Genomic DNA, 14828 nt, shown 5'->3' on the forward strand with positions numbered 1-14828 from the left:
AGAGCACCAGGAGTTAATTCAGCCCACCCTCACAGGTGCTCGAAAATTAGATCATCTGGAACGTAATGACCTGGTACCTCCACAAGCCCATGCTAACCCAGACATTATATTACATGCCATCGAGACCTCTTGCACACTGTTGAGGATATCCAAATGGAGTTCGGACTCCTCGCAAAAACCAGCGGAAATTGGCCTCTATGGTCACTGATGCGTTGTGTCACATTTCAGAGATGAGTCCACAATTGGCACATCAAGATAAGCCAACACGGGATCTCTAGGAATAAATGCAAACACTGGAATATCGCATGGAGGATGCCGAGGGGAAGGCCTGGTGAAACAACAACCTCACAAGGTGTGGAGGGATCCCGAACGATGGTTGAAATTCTGGAGTGGGTGAAGACCTTCACACCAGCCAAATTCCTCTCCTCACATCTCTCAATGGAAAGAGCACACCTCCTGCAGACTTCTACCAGGGAAACTAACCCCATCCAGATAGATTTGTTTGATTATGTATTAGGCTTGAGTTGATCTCTCCAGATTTGGAGCTCACTCCATTAGAGGTGCAATGGCTAGCAAAGTTTTGTGGGCAGGAGATTCTCTGCCCGAAATACTTAAAGCTGCAGATTGGTCTAATGCAAGTACCTTCTCTAAGTTTTACTTGAGACCGATAGAGCATGTTAGCAGTGCAGCTCTGCATGGCTTTAAACATGCATAATGGTAGCCTCCAGTCTTGTAATGAAATGACGATTCTCCAATTATTATGAAGAGAGAATCTTGACTTCATTAAAGACATATAGAGGCTAACATCCCAACCTCCTCTCCCCGAGAGGTTTGGGTCCGGTAATGTTTATGTTTAACATTCTATTATTGCACTTTCTGCTTTAGCCTTCAACTTTACTCTGTCTTTATTTTTCATTATACAGTGTTTTTTTATTCCTTCTCAGATAACAATGTTAAGGATTAACCCGACTTACTGGAACTTCATTATTGTACTCCTGTGTCATCGCAGCCACCGAGTAAGATGGGAGCCTGCACACCCTACTTGTCATGATATTAATGTTCTGTTTATTGTGATGTAATAACATTCTTTAAAGGGCTGCATGTTGGGCAGCAAATAAAAGTATTTGCATAATGTTAGCCTTCGTATGTCTTTAATGAAATCAAGATTCTCTCTTCCTAATAATTGGAGGATCATCATTCTCCACTACAAAGACAGAGATGCTATCCTACAAGCTGCGAGATGCGCAGCTCTGCAGGAATATGAAAACTGTTGCATATTGATATTCCCATACTACACGTGCTGACTCAATAACAACGCTCCTCCTTTCTCACAGTGAAGTGCAGTCTTTGGGACTTGAATGTTCAATACTCTCTACTGCTTCCAGCAAAGTTAAAGGTAATGCATGACCAACAATCCCACTTCACTGAGTTAAACTCAGTCTGGGACTAGGTGGAAACCCACTGTGAAGGCAAACATCGCCCTCCTACAGATAATACCAGCCCATCCCAACCCAACAAGTGAAGAGGCCAGAGAAACAGAATTAGAAATAGGCCTGGGATGCTCCTTGATTGCCTAATCTCATGCACTTCACCATAATCAATGATCAGCAATAGACGCAGCATTTGCCCTCTGACAACAATCCTTGCGGACCCAGCATACTTAGTACAGTGCTCCCACAAGCGAAGATGACTTAGTCTGGCATGAAGAGCTACTGTCAGGCCTGGTACATGATTGGCGGATGATCCACTATAAAAGTCCCCCTCCCTTCCTCCTCACGGTTATTGAACTAAGCCCCTGGCGCCCCACCTACACTATGATTTTGATTGTATGCCTTCAACCTCTTTTTCCCTGACTTCTACATACTTTAATGGTACTCTGCCATCTCCCCTGTTTCATGCACTGGTTCATAGAGCAATAGTTTAGAGTGCGGCCCATGGCTGCAGGCTCTGGTTTTGGTTTTGTTGTTTGCTAGATGTTTTTTTTAATTCCCATTGCATTAGCGACACATGCTCCCTCTTCTTGCGGGCCGGAACAGATAAATGGTAAGCGTATCCGACTACAAATCCCCCTTCCCTCCCCACATGTATCTGACATTTCCCTATGACCACTAAACATACCATACGATTTCTCACACTAAATGTACAGGTGATGCATGCCCTGCTCTGGATACGCCCGGGTACCCCCTTTCAAACCCAAAACATAGTCATTGAGAAGGAGGGCAGATAAGTATTTGCGGACAACTGGCTAGACGGTGAGCCCTTCCTTCTATGTTGCATCTATGCAACAAATTCAGAGCAACTGACATTCTGGATGACTCTATCAAGAGTCTTAGACCAATGGGTAGGTATCCAATGGATACCAGGTGGTGATTATAACAACGCACTGGATGTCTCCTGACTGTTTACGCTCCCCAATCCTTCATGCCCCTAGCTCACAAACATTCACAGCAGATCTCTGGATGGGCTAAACAGTGGTCTCTTCTTGATGCGTGTAGAGCCTGTAACCCACACCTATGCATTCACTCTCATTACTCAACTCCAAACAGTCTTTACATCTGCTTAGACAGCTTTATGTGTTCTCAGGACTTAGTTCCACATCTTCTCCACTCAGACTACCTGGGCTGTGTGATATCAGACCATGTCCATCATAAAGTAGACATTAAGTGGATTACTCCTCACCTACCCGTTCTTACCGGGAGGTTATCCAAAGAGACATTAAATGACCTGGTATTTTGTGATACCCCTTTAACCCACTGTTGTATATGTATTTCTTCCTCTGCCAAGCTGATCACACCTCTTCTATGTTTACTGTGTCACGTCACATAGTTCCATCATGGAATCCCCAGATGGTATTTATGTGACGTCACACATTCGCCTCGGTATTCAGCTGTTCCGCTTGTATTGATCGTTGACGTTCTGCTGGTTCCTCCTGAGCCTTATATCTTTATAATAAATACTTTAATCAACATTCCTGTGTCTGGCTATTGACTACAACAAGTGGTGACGAGGGAAACAAAACAAATCCATTTATAAAAAGGCTCGAAAAACAATATGACGAAGAAACTAATATAATGGTGGGAAGGCACAAATTTGCTTTGAGGAAGCAGGAGGAAGGAGAGACTGTAGAGGAATATATAGCGTGCCTAAGAGTACTGGCAAGGGATTGTGAATATGATGATTTGACCGATACATATATAAGAGACCAGGTGGTGTTTTACTGCTATTCTAAAAAAGTGCAGGAGAGATTATTAGCATGTAGGAAGCCAACTTTACAGGAAGTAGTGGACATTGCCAAGGGGATAGAAAGATTGTTGATTTCAACTAGAGAGTTGTCTGGTACTAGTGGTAATTCTAATGTATTTTATTTACAGGACAAGAGGAGAAATGAACGCAAAGATAATGAGAGAACGTGGGGTGATAAAAAGGTAGGAAGCAGAAATGTGTGTTGTTATAGATGTGGGTCACAAGAACACCTAGCTGATTCTAAGGCATGTCCTGCTGTTGGAAAGAAATGTATGAAGTGTAAAAAATACGGTCATTATACATCATTGTGCAAAACCAGAAAAACATTGGGTAATGTTAATGTAAATGCTGTAGGAGATTTTGACGAAGAAATGTGTGGAAGCATAGTGCTATATGTAGAAATGGTAGATGGTAAAATAAAAGGACCTATAGGAGAAGGTAAAATAGGAGATGTAAAATTACAATTTACTGCAGATTCTGGTTCTCCCATAACGATTATATCAGACAAAATATTCGATGAAAAATGAAAGGGTGTTGAATTACAGGAAACTGATGTAAACCCAAAAGCATTTGGGGAACAGGACATAGAGATGGTAGCTACTTCAATGACACTGTAACGTTTAAAGGGAGAACCATTGATACCAAAGTGTACGTAGCCAAGAGAGGTAGAATACTGGTGGGATGGAAGGATATAGCAAAGATTGGAGTGATCCTGCAACCTGGTTCCGAAAATCCCATAATTTTGAGGGAGGATTTCATAAATAGCATAAAACTTGAAGCTAATGTAAATAGCATAGAGGAACTGCTGAAGAAATATGAAAACGTATTCAGAAATGAAATAGGTTGTGTAAAAGGATTCACACATGCAATCAAACTGAAAGATGGAGCAATGCCAACAAAGCATAGAGTGAGATCTGTACCCTTGTCAATAAGAAAAGAGTTAAAAGAGGTATTAGAGAAACTGAAAGGTGAGGGAGTGATAGAAGAAACAGATGCCTCTGAATGGGTGTCGGCAATTGTCGTTTCTAAGAAGAAGAAAACAGGGTAGATAAGGCTGTGTGTAGATCTGAGATCGCTCAACCGAAACATTCTGATAAATTGCCATCCACTCCCCATGATACAAGAAATTCTACAGTCCATTGCAGGGTCAAAGTACTTTACATTGTTTGACATGAAAGCAGCTTATCATCAGGTTTGCTTGACAGAAGAATCTAAGAAGCTGACCACCTTTGTGACTCCTTTTGGAGCGTACAGATACATCAGACTGCCATTTGGTCTTGCCTCTTTTTCAGGTGTGTTTCAAAAACTCATGGATATACTTTTTGGAGAGGTAAATGGAGTTGAGGCGTTCCAGGATGACATTTTGATCCATTCAAAGACTGAAACAGAGCACCTTAAACTAGTGGACCAAGTTCTTAAAACACTAAATGAAAGGGGCATGACTGTGTCCAAAGATAAGTGCAAGTTCATGAAGAGCAGTGTTGAATATTTGGGACATGTGTTGACTTCAAGCGGTATAATGCCAAAAGATGACCTGGTGGAAGCAATTAGAGAGGCACCTCAGCCTCAAGACAAGGAAACATTAAAATCCTTCCTAGGATTAAGTGAATACTATTCCAAGTTTGTACAAGCATATGCCACCAAAGTTGAGCCACTGAGAAAACTTCTCAGAAAAAATGTGAGTTACCAATGGACAGAAGACCAAGAAAAGTCTTTCAATGAAATAAAAAATGACATTGCCAAAGCACCTGCCTTAAAACCATATGACCCAGAATTAGAAAACGTCATCACAGTAGATGCCAGCGCCAAAGGCATAGGCGCGGTTTTCTGTCAGAAACAAGGAAAGAAGGAAAACACAATAGCTTTCATTTCCAGGAGGTTAAGTGAGGCGGAGACAAGCTATAGCACTATTGAGCGGGAAACACACGCATGTGTTTGGGCAGTGCAAAGACTCAAAAGTTACCTGTGGGAAAAAAGTTTTGCTATTATCACAGACCACAAACCATTAATTTACATGATGGATGGGGAAGGGCATGGCAATGGCAAAGCGAGTTCTAGATTGATAAGATTAATGTCGAAGTTGCAAGAATATACCTTCACCATACATCATATAAAGGGGGGTTTGAATTGCAGAGCTGACTGCTTATCACGATTACCTATGAAGGGTCCTTCTGAAACCACTCTTGATGAAACAGAGTGCGTGGTAGCTTGGATCGATGCCACAGAAATGTGCAACGGGTCAGTAAAAGAGGAAGAATGGTTGAAGTGCCAGAGTGAAGATAAAATATTGGAAAAGGTGATGAGCCACGTGAAAACAAAGTGGCCACCAGTCAGAAATCTTCATAAGGAGTTGAGGAGCTTCCAACAAGTTAGTGATGAGTTGACTATTGAAGGAGGGTTTCTGAAAAGATGTGACCTGTTTGTACCACCTGCGAATATCCTGAATTCCTCCAGAAGCGGTCGCTCCCCACGCAGCTCCCCACCCCGACTGCAGTGGTATCGTAGCGCCTCAATCGAACCTGCCTCTCCTCGCATTTCTATTTCTTTTTTCATTGCTGCCAATTTAATATTTAAATTATTTAGCCTCGCAGCGCGCAGTCAGTGGAATCGCATTGTGCCTTAATTGTAATCAGCTCACTGTATTATCAAGCGCGCAGTCAGTGGAATCGCATTGTGCCTTTAATTGAATCCATTTCACTGTATTATCATTGCATAGCGTTGTTTCCGAGGTATTGCCCCAATCCAGTTTCGTTTCTGGCCTGCTTGTAGTTTGTTGGTCTGCCTCCCTGCCCGGACCTCCACCCCGCCCTCCGCCTCCCAGCTGACCCTCCCTCCCACTGATACAACTGGCCCTACCCTCCGGCATCTTCTCTGTGACCGTCCTGAATTCCTCCAGAAGCGGTCGCTCCCCACGCAGCTCCCCACCCCGACTGCAGTGGTATCGTAGCGCCTCAATCGAACCTGCCTCTCCTCGCATTTCTATTTCTTTTTTCATTGCTGCCAATTTAATATTTAAATTATTTAGCCTCGCAGCGCGCAGTCAGTGGAATCGCATTGTGCCTTAATTGTAATCAGCTCACTGTATTATCAAGCGCGCAGTCAGTGGAATCGCATTGTGCCTTTAATTGAATCCATTTCACTGTATTATCATTGGATAGCGTTGTTTCCGAGGTATTGCCCCAATCCAGTTTCGTTTCTGGCCTGCTTGTAGTTTGTTGGTCTGCCTCCCTGCCCGGACCTCCACCCCGCCCTCCGCCTCCCAGCTGACCCTCCCTCGCCCCTCCCCCCTCCACCATCCATTAATGACGGATGCATTTGCGTGCAGCGTTCACGCGCAGCGGACGCGCCCCAAGCGCGCCGAAGGTGCGCCAAAGGTAAGCCCGTCTGCACCCGTCCGCGCCAAGCCCGCGCCCAGCGCCAGACCCCCTGGCCCCCGTACCATCAACCCCACCCGCATTACTTACGACGCCTCCTCCCTCTTAGCCCTTAACCCCGGCCGACTCCACAACTGCGCCCAAGCCGCTCCTGGACACACCCATGGACCCTTCACATGCATCTCCTGCAAGTATGACGGCACCAAGACCAACTCCTCATCCATGAACACCAAACAGAGATCTGACCCCAACCAACTAAAATGCATCCTGCTCAACACCCGCTCGGTCCACAGACATGCCATCGACCTTTGGAATCTACTAGACACCATCTCTCCGGACGTCGCCTTCCTAACAGAAACATGGATGAACGCCTCCTCAGCCCCAGACATCGCCATTGCCATACCGGAAGGATACAAGATCACCCGTAAGGACCGCATCAAGCAAACAGGAGGAGGCATCGCCATCGTCCATAAGAATTCCATCCGCATCTCAACCAGCTCAGACGCCAACCTCGCTAGCGCCGAACACCTTCACTTCCAGATCCACACCGACCCCAAGACCACACTCCGAGGCACCCTCCTTTACAGGCCACCAGGACCCCGTGCACAATTCAGTGAAGACATCACTGACTTTATCACCCCACACGCCCTCCCCTCCGAAGACTACATACTACTGGGAGACCTCAATTTTCACCTGGAAAAGAGCAACGACAGCAACGCCACCACCCTTCTGGACAATCTGGCCAACCTCGGACTCAAACAACTTGTTAACACCCCCACTCACTACGCAGGCCACACACTCGACCCCATCTTCACCTCCAGCAAACATATCTCCTTCAGTCACACCACAGTTCTCCATTGGACTGACCACAGCTGTGTTCACTTTGACTACAAAAAGACCACAACCCACAACCTTCCTCAACCCACTTTGCGAAGAAACTGGAACAAAATCACCATCGACCAGATCTCCTCATCGCTGCTTCAAATCCCCCCGGCCCACTCTTCGAACGCCAACCAAGCAGCCACTAACCTCACTCAATGGCTTACCAACAGCGCTGACAACCTAGCACCTTTGAAAAAACGTCAAATCAAACTAGGCAGCAAAAATGCGCCCTGGTTCAACGATGATCTTAAGACATCCAAGAAACTCTGTCGCTCCCTTGTGAAGGCCTGGAAAAAAGACCCAAACACCAGCACCAAGGACGCCCTCAAAAACGCCACCCGTACACACCACCAACTGATCCGGACTGCCTAGAAAGCTGCACTTAAAGAACGTCTAGACAACAACGCCCACAACAGCAAGGAATTATTCAACATCGTCAAAGAATTTACCAACCCCTCAGCCAACTCCAACGACATCACTCCCTCTCAAACCCTCTGCGACTCCCTTGCCTCGTTCTTCCACAACAAAATCGCAGACATCCACAACAGCTTCGACAACCAACACGGAGACCAACCCACCCAACCTTCTGCCGTACCCTCACCCCCCTTGAACATCCTTACTGATTGGAACCCAATCTCCACTGAGGACACCATCCGCCTGATGAACTCCATCCACTCAGGATCCCCCACAGACCCATGCCCTCACCATATCTTCAACAAAGCTGACTCCATCATAGCACTACACCTCCGAGACGTCATCAACTGCTCCCTCAACTCTGCCAACTTCCCGGAAAGCTGGAAACACGCCGAACTCAGCGCCCTTCTGAAAAAACCCACAGCTGACCCCACCGAACTCAAAAACTACCGCCCCATCTCGCTCCTACCATTCCCGGCCAAAGTCATCGAGAAAGCCGTCAACAGCCAGCTCGCCGCCTTCCTCGAAACCAACAAATCCCTCGACTCCTCACAGTCCGGCTTCCGAGCAAAACACAGCACTGAGACCGCACTCATCGCAGCAACAGACGACATTCGAACCCTACTGGACAATGGAGACACAGTCGCCCTCATCCTCCTTGACCTCTCCGCAGCCTTCGACACAGTCTGTCATAACACCCTCCTACAACGCCTCAGAAACATAGGAATCCAAGGAAAAGCACTGGATTGGATCACCTCGTTCCTTTCCAGAAGAACTCAGAGAGTCCGCCTTCCACCATTCAAGTCAGAAGCCACTGAAGTCATTTGCGGCGTACCACAAGGATCTTCACTTAGCCCCACTCTCTTCAACGTATACATGAGCCCCCTCGCGACCATCGCACACCAACACAACCTCAACATCATCTCCTACGCTGATGACACTCAACTGATCCTCTCTCTCACCAAAGACCCGAACACCGCCAAAACCAACCTACATGAAGGAATGAAAAAAGTAGCCGAGTGGATGAAACACAGCCGTCTGAAACTGAACTCAGACAAAACAGAAGTCCTTATCTTAGGCACCTCCCCTTCCGCCTGGGATGACTCTTGGTGGCCAGAGGCCCTTGGAAAACCACCCATCCCGACAGACCACGCACGGAACCTGGGCATCATCCTGGACTCCTCACTCTCGATGAACAGACAAGTCAACGCCGTTTCATCATCGTGCTTCAACATTCTTCGCATGCTCAAAAAAACATTTCGCTGGATCCCCACCGAAACTAGAAAAACGGTCACCCACGCACTGGTCACGAGCCGACTGGACTACGGTAACACCCTATACGCCGGTACCACCGCAAAACTTCAGAAAAAACTCCAACGCATCCAGAACGCTTCAGCCAGACTCATACTAGACATCCAGCGTAAAGACCACATTTCTAGTCACCTGAAAAACCTCCACTGGCTCCCCATCAATAAGAGAATAACATTCCGCCTCTTAACCCACGCACACAAAGCACTTTACGAACTCGGACCCGAATGCCTCAACACACGACTTTCCTTCTACACCCCCTCCCGCCAGCTACGCTCCTCCAACCAAGCCCTTGCTGCCGTACCCCGCATCAACAAAATCACCATGGGAGGAAGATCCTTCTCCTACCTGGCAGCTAAAACCTGGAACTCACTCCCCATTCACCTTCGCCTCACTCAGAACCACCTAGCATTCAGAAAGCAACTTAAAACTTGGATATTCGACAAGTAATTCCCCACCCTTCCTCAAGCGCCTTGAGACCCTCTGGGTATGTAGCGCGCTATATAAATTATTTGACTTGACTTGACTTGACTAGACCTAAGTTAATATCATTAGCTCACAAGTGCCATCCTGGAAGTAGCGCAGCAAAGAGTCTGTTAAGAAAGCACTAATGGTGGCTGGGAATGGACAACGATGTGTGCAGCTTCATTGACAGATGTATACAGTGTTTGAAAGCAGATAAGCACTGGAAGACCAGTAAACCAGAATTGCAGATGGTGGACATACCAGAAGAACCTTGGTCGAAAATAGAAATTGACTTTGCAGGGCCGTTTAATTTGCTACCAGAATATGAAAGGTACATGATAGTTCTGACAGACTATTATTCGAAATGGGTTTATTTTAAATTTGTGAAAAATGTGACCACAGAAATTGTGATAAAGTATCTGAAGAAAATCTTTGCAATAGAAGGCCAACCAAAAACCCTGGTGTCTGACAACGGAACTCAGCTAGTGTCAAAGCAAATGACGGAGTTTTCGGAAAATATAGGTGTAAGGCAAGAAAAAACAACGCTCTACAGCCCTAAAAGTAATGGCCAAGTTGAGCGCATGAACAAATTCATGAAGGAAGGCATACAATTGGCAATTGCTTCTAAGTTAAACATCAAAAGTTTCCTAAAGGATAAAGTGAACACGTACAATATCACACCTAACGATACTTCAAAATTCACCCCATTTTACTTAATGAGAGGAAGGAGGTGCAAAAGTGAACTGACTCCCAAATTTGGGAAAGAGTACAAACATGATGTGTCTATGGAGTGCATAGAAGACAAAACACTCAAAGTGAGAGAGAACATTGTGAATAAACAGTTGAAGACTAAGAAATATTCCGATGAAGTCAATAAAGTAAGGAACAAGGAAGTGGAAAAAGGAGACTGGATTCTCGTAAGGAAACCATTCAAAGTGAACAAAGGAGAATTAGTTTTCAGTAGACCAGAACAAGTGAGCAAGGCATCCAAAGGGACAGTGTATATTGATGGAAAAGGATGGCGCAGCAAGGACGATGTTGTGAAATTAAAAAAAGGTCAGGAATCGATAATAATGAAGGGAATGGAGGATGAGGAAAGCCAAATGGATGACAGCATTCTAGAATGGGATGAAGTGCCTGTGCACCACAGTGATCCAATAACCAACGACGATGACAGTACTCAGGGACAAGAGGAAGAGAGAAACTCAAACATGGATGGTGGACACGAGAACACAGAAGGAACATTAAGTGTTTTAAGGGGATCCAAAGAGAGAGTGGGTTGAAAAATAAATGAGAATGTAATGGACAACAGATGTGTTGACATACGCACCCACACTAGGTCAGGTAGGGAAATATGTATTCCCAAACGATATGACAGTTATGTCTTGGAATGATTATCCTGTACCTCTGTGACAATTACCTGTTACAAAATGTTTTGTTTTGTTCATTATTGAGGAAGGGAGATGTTGTATATGTATTTCTTCCTCTGCCAAGCTGATCACACCTCTTCTATGTTTACTGTGTCACGTCACATAGTTCCATCATGGAATCCCCAGATGGTATTTATGTGACGTCACACATTCCCCTCGGTATTCAGCTGTTCCGCTTGTATTGATCGTTGACGTTCTGCTGGTTCCTCTCCTGAGCCTTATATCTTTATAATAAATACTTTAATCAACATTCTTGTGTCTGGCTATTGACTACAACACCCACATAGCCCAGTACTTTGAGGAAAATCATGGCACAGACACAAGTTTAATACTGAATGAGATTCCTTTAAAGTGGTCACTAGGGGCTTCTGCATTCAAAACATAGCTGGAGTTTGCAGGGAATTGACCAGGGCTCTCTTAGATGCTAATGTGGCAGTGACTGCATTGAATACCCACCCCATTCTTGATGACACTATGCACCACACCCTGATCACACCAAGAAACAAAAGCCACCATAGCAGAACTCCTCCACTGTTATAATTTTACAAAATACACAACCGACATACACACTGTGGGGGACAAACATATATGCCGTGTTCGCCTACTGGCATGGTTGGCCCGATAGGAAACACATACTTCCTCAAACATTGAAATTGCCACTGCCACTGGCCCAAATTTGAGATCCCAATCAGCTATGCTAAAGCATTTAGCTCAAACTATGCCGAGATATACAGGGCATGTCTCACCCCACCCCTGGCACAATCAGTTGTTTACTAACCCCCCTCCCCCTGCCCGCAATCAATGCTTTGCTATGAGAAAAGTTAGACAAACTGATTACTGTGGCTGAGATAAAGAAAGCAATACATGACCTAGCTCGCAATAATACCCAAGAATTAGATGGGTTTCCAATATAATATTATGGTTGTTTCTCGGCAAGCCTGGCCCCAGGTTTAGTTGAGGTGCACAATAAAGCCCTTACTGCTGACGTGCTTCCAGCGTCCTTCCTGGAGTCTCTTCTAGTATCCCTGCTGAAGCCGGATAGGGACTCCATTCACAATTCCTCCAATCACCTGGAGGCCATATTGGGCGCAGATTGTAAATAGTTTGCAAAGTCCTAGCAGATCAGTATTTGAGAGTACTTTCTGTCCTCATCCACCCCAGTCAAAATGAATTTGTACCAGGATGCAACACGTCTACTAATACTAGATGACTCATCCATGTGATGGATCAGGCCTTGAAGTGAGACCAGCAGGCTGCATGCTTCACATTAGACCTTGAAAAGGCCTTTGATTCCTTATCTTGGGAGTACCACTTCAGGGTTCTACAGGCAGCAGGCCTGGGCCAAAGCCTGTTGACCCACACAAACGTGAAACGTGCCTACATAGCCCTTAGATCCAAATCTGCTTTGGGCAGCAGCTCCCCCTCGCACTCACAGGCCCAATAGCACTTTCTAAAATGATTCTCTTCCCCCACCTCCTATATTTTTTTGTAAATATGTTGGTGTTTCCTCAATGTTGCTTTTTCAGTGATTTGGATTAATTGTTGGGGGACCAGTTGTTGCGCAGTCGGAGGAAATGTGTGGCTCTTTAAAAACGTCAACCGCAGATTGGTCAAGGAGGGCTTGGGTGCCATCCTTCGAAACGTATGATTTAGGGACACAGCTCCAGTGGGTACCCAGAGGGCTGGCAGGAGCAAACCTCTATGAAACAAGCACAGGAGACGGTCCTCTCCCCTCCCATATAATATGCCAAATCTTACACCCCACTATAAAGATACATCACTCCTGGACCTTACATGGGTGGATCGCCCGAAAATGTCTTTCTAGGGTTTCCAACTCAAGAGCAAAATCACCCCATACTCCCCCAAAATTCCCCTCCAGGGCTTACCGGGACTCTTAGGTCCGCTTACGACTAAGAAGCTGTTGGAATAGCATGCATACTCCTTAGAAACGGTGGGAGACCTTTTCCAAGATGCCCAGATCCCTACATTCAAGCAAATTAGTCAGGACTATAATCTCCCTCAGGGACAGATACAAATATATAAGGCAATTGCTGGTGGCACTCCGATCATTATAGGAGCACTGGGCAAAGAGCCGCCTACTCACGTGTAAATACCTACTCTATACCTCATGGGGGGAAATTGTCACTTCATCGCATGGCTATTTAAAACTAGCTATTAGGGAATATGCTGACATCCATCTGGTTAAACTTCTACGCCTCTGGGAGGAGGACTTAACAAGACCTCTTTATGAAACAGAGTGGTCCAGAGCCCTGGAGTCCCCCAAGTCAGTTTTGAGTAACACTTGTTTAAAAACCTCCAATATTTGATCCTCCAAATGCTTATCTTACACCCTCTCAACTAAATTGTGTGTTCCCTACAGCTAATTTTACTTGTCCCAGATGTCTTACCCAGGTTGCTGACATTCGGCATATGCTCTGGTCCTGCCACAGCATGGCAAGCTTTAGGCACACAGTACATTCATCATTCACCATGGTCACAGAACACACCACATTCAATTCATGGGAGACTACCACCTTAGATATTTTCCACAGACCAAAAAATCACAAGGTACGAGTGCGGTTCACCAGCCTCACCCTCCTGTTGGTCAAGTGCCTACTAATGGTACACTGTAGGGCCGAACACCCCCTGGCTCTCTTTCAATGGTGCAATGGCACTACTCAGATGGAGAGAGGCAGAAAGCTGTGCACTGCATTGGGAGAGAGCCCGTCGTATATGCATGCACCCTATAACAGCTGCCTGGGATACTATGCTCATGCAGTACAAGAAACTTGCTGACAAGGACCTCCTTCCCTCATGGTCCCAAATTTACAGGCATCTGGTCTCTGGCTATCCTCCCCCTTCATCACAATATGCTAGTCTTCACACCCTCGCCACAAACACCCCAAATTCTGTTTTCATCACTATACCGTTAGTGCTAGTGCTGCCCCTGGTTTCTTTTTCCAAGTTCTACAATCCATCCCCATTATTCATTTGGTCCCCTTCATCCTTCTAGTACACTTAGAGATACAATTTTATATAGCAGCATGTAGCTGAAGGCTTCTGACATTTTACATCATTACAAACCAGTGCAATTCACTCCTAGCCTACTGTTTGTGCAGGTACTGAACCTTTGTCTCTTTCATGTTCTGAAATAGAAATGTGCCTGAAGAGTGCTACCCGCTTTTGTTTTTATCCTGCTAAAACTGCTAATGTCTAAAGTTGATAAAACCAAACAAAGTTGTTTAATCCGCAGGGGGTCCGACAGAAGTGGGTTATCCAGGTGAAGATGTGAGTGTGTATATTTTTGCAAGCCAATTAGGAATTACTAAAGGTTTTCCAGGAGTTTGCCTGGAATTATTTGACAATTCCAGGATTGCAGTCGATATTTGTAGTGGATGTATGCATTCCAAATTATCAGAAATATGCATTCATGTGCAATCAGAAACATGCGAGAAGATGTCCGATGAACAAGTTACTTACCATTGATAATGCTTTTTCTGGTAGAGACCATCTAGCCACAGATCCCTCATCTTTTGAATATTTCCCAGGCGTCAGACTAGATTCAGAAACGTTTCAACAGTACCTCAGCGTGCTAAAAGGTGGCCCCCTGCAGCTCTGCATTGACGCCATTCCACTCTGGAAATGACATGCGGTGCCTATATACGCACCATTCCTGTGCGCTGTCAGTTGCTTTCAAGACTATCTGTGCCCC

Source organism: Lissotriton helveticus, chromosome 12 (assembly GCF_964261635.1).
Source record: "Lissotriton helveticus chromosome 12, aLisHel1.1, whole genome shotgun sequence".
Lineage (NCBI taxonomy): Eukaryota > Metazoa > Chordata > Amphibia > Caudata > Salamandridae > Lissotriton > Lissotriton helveticus.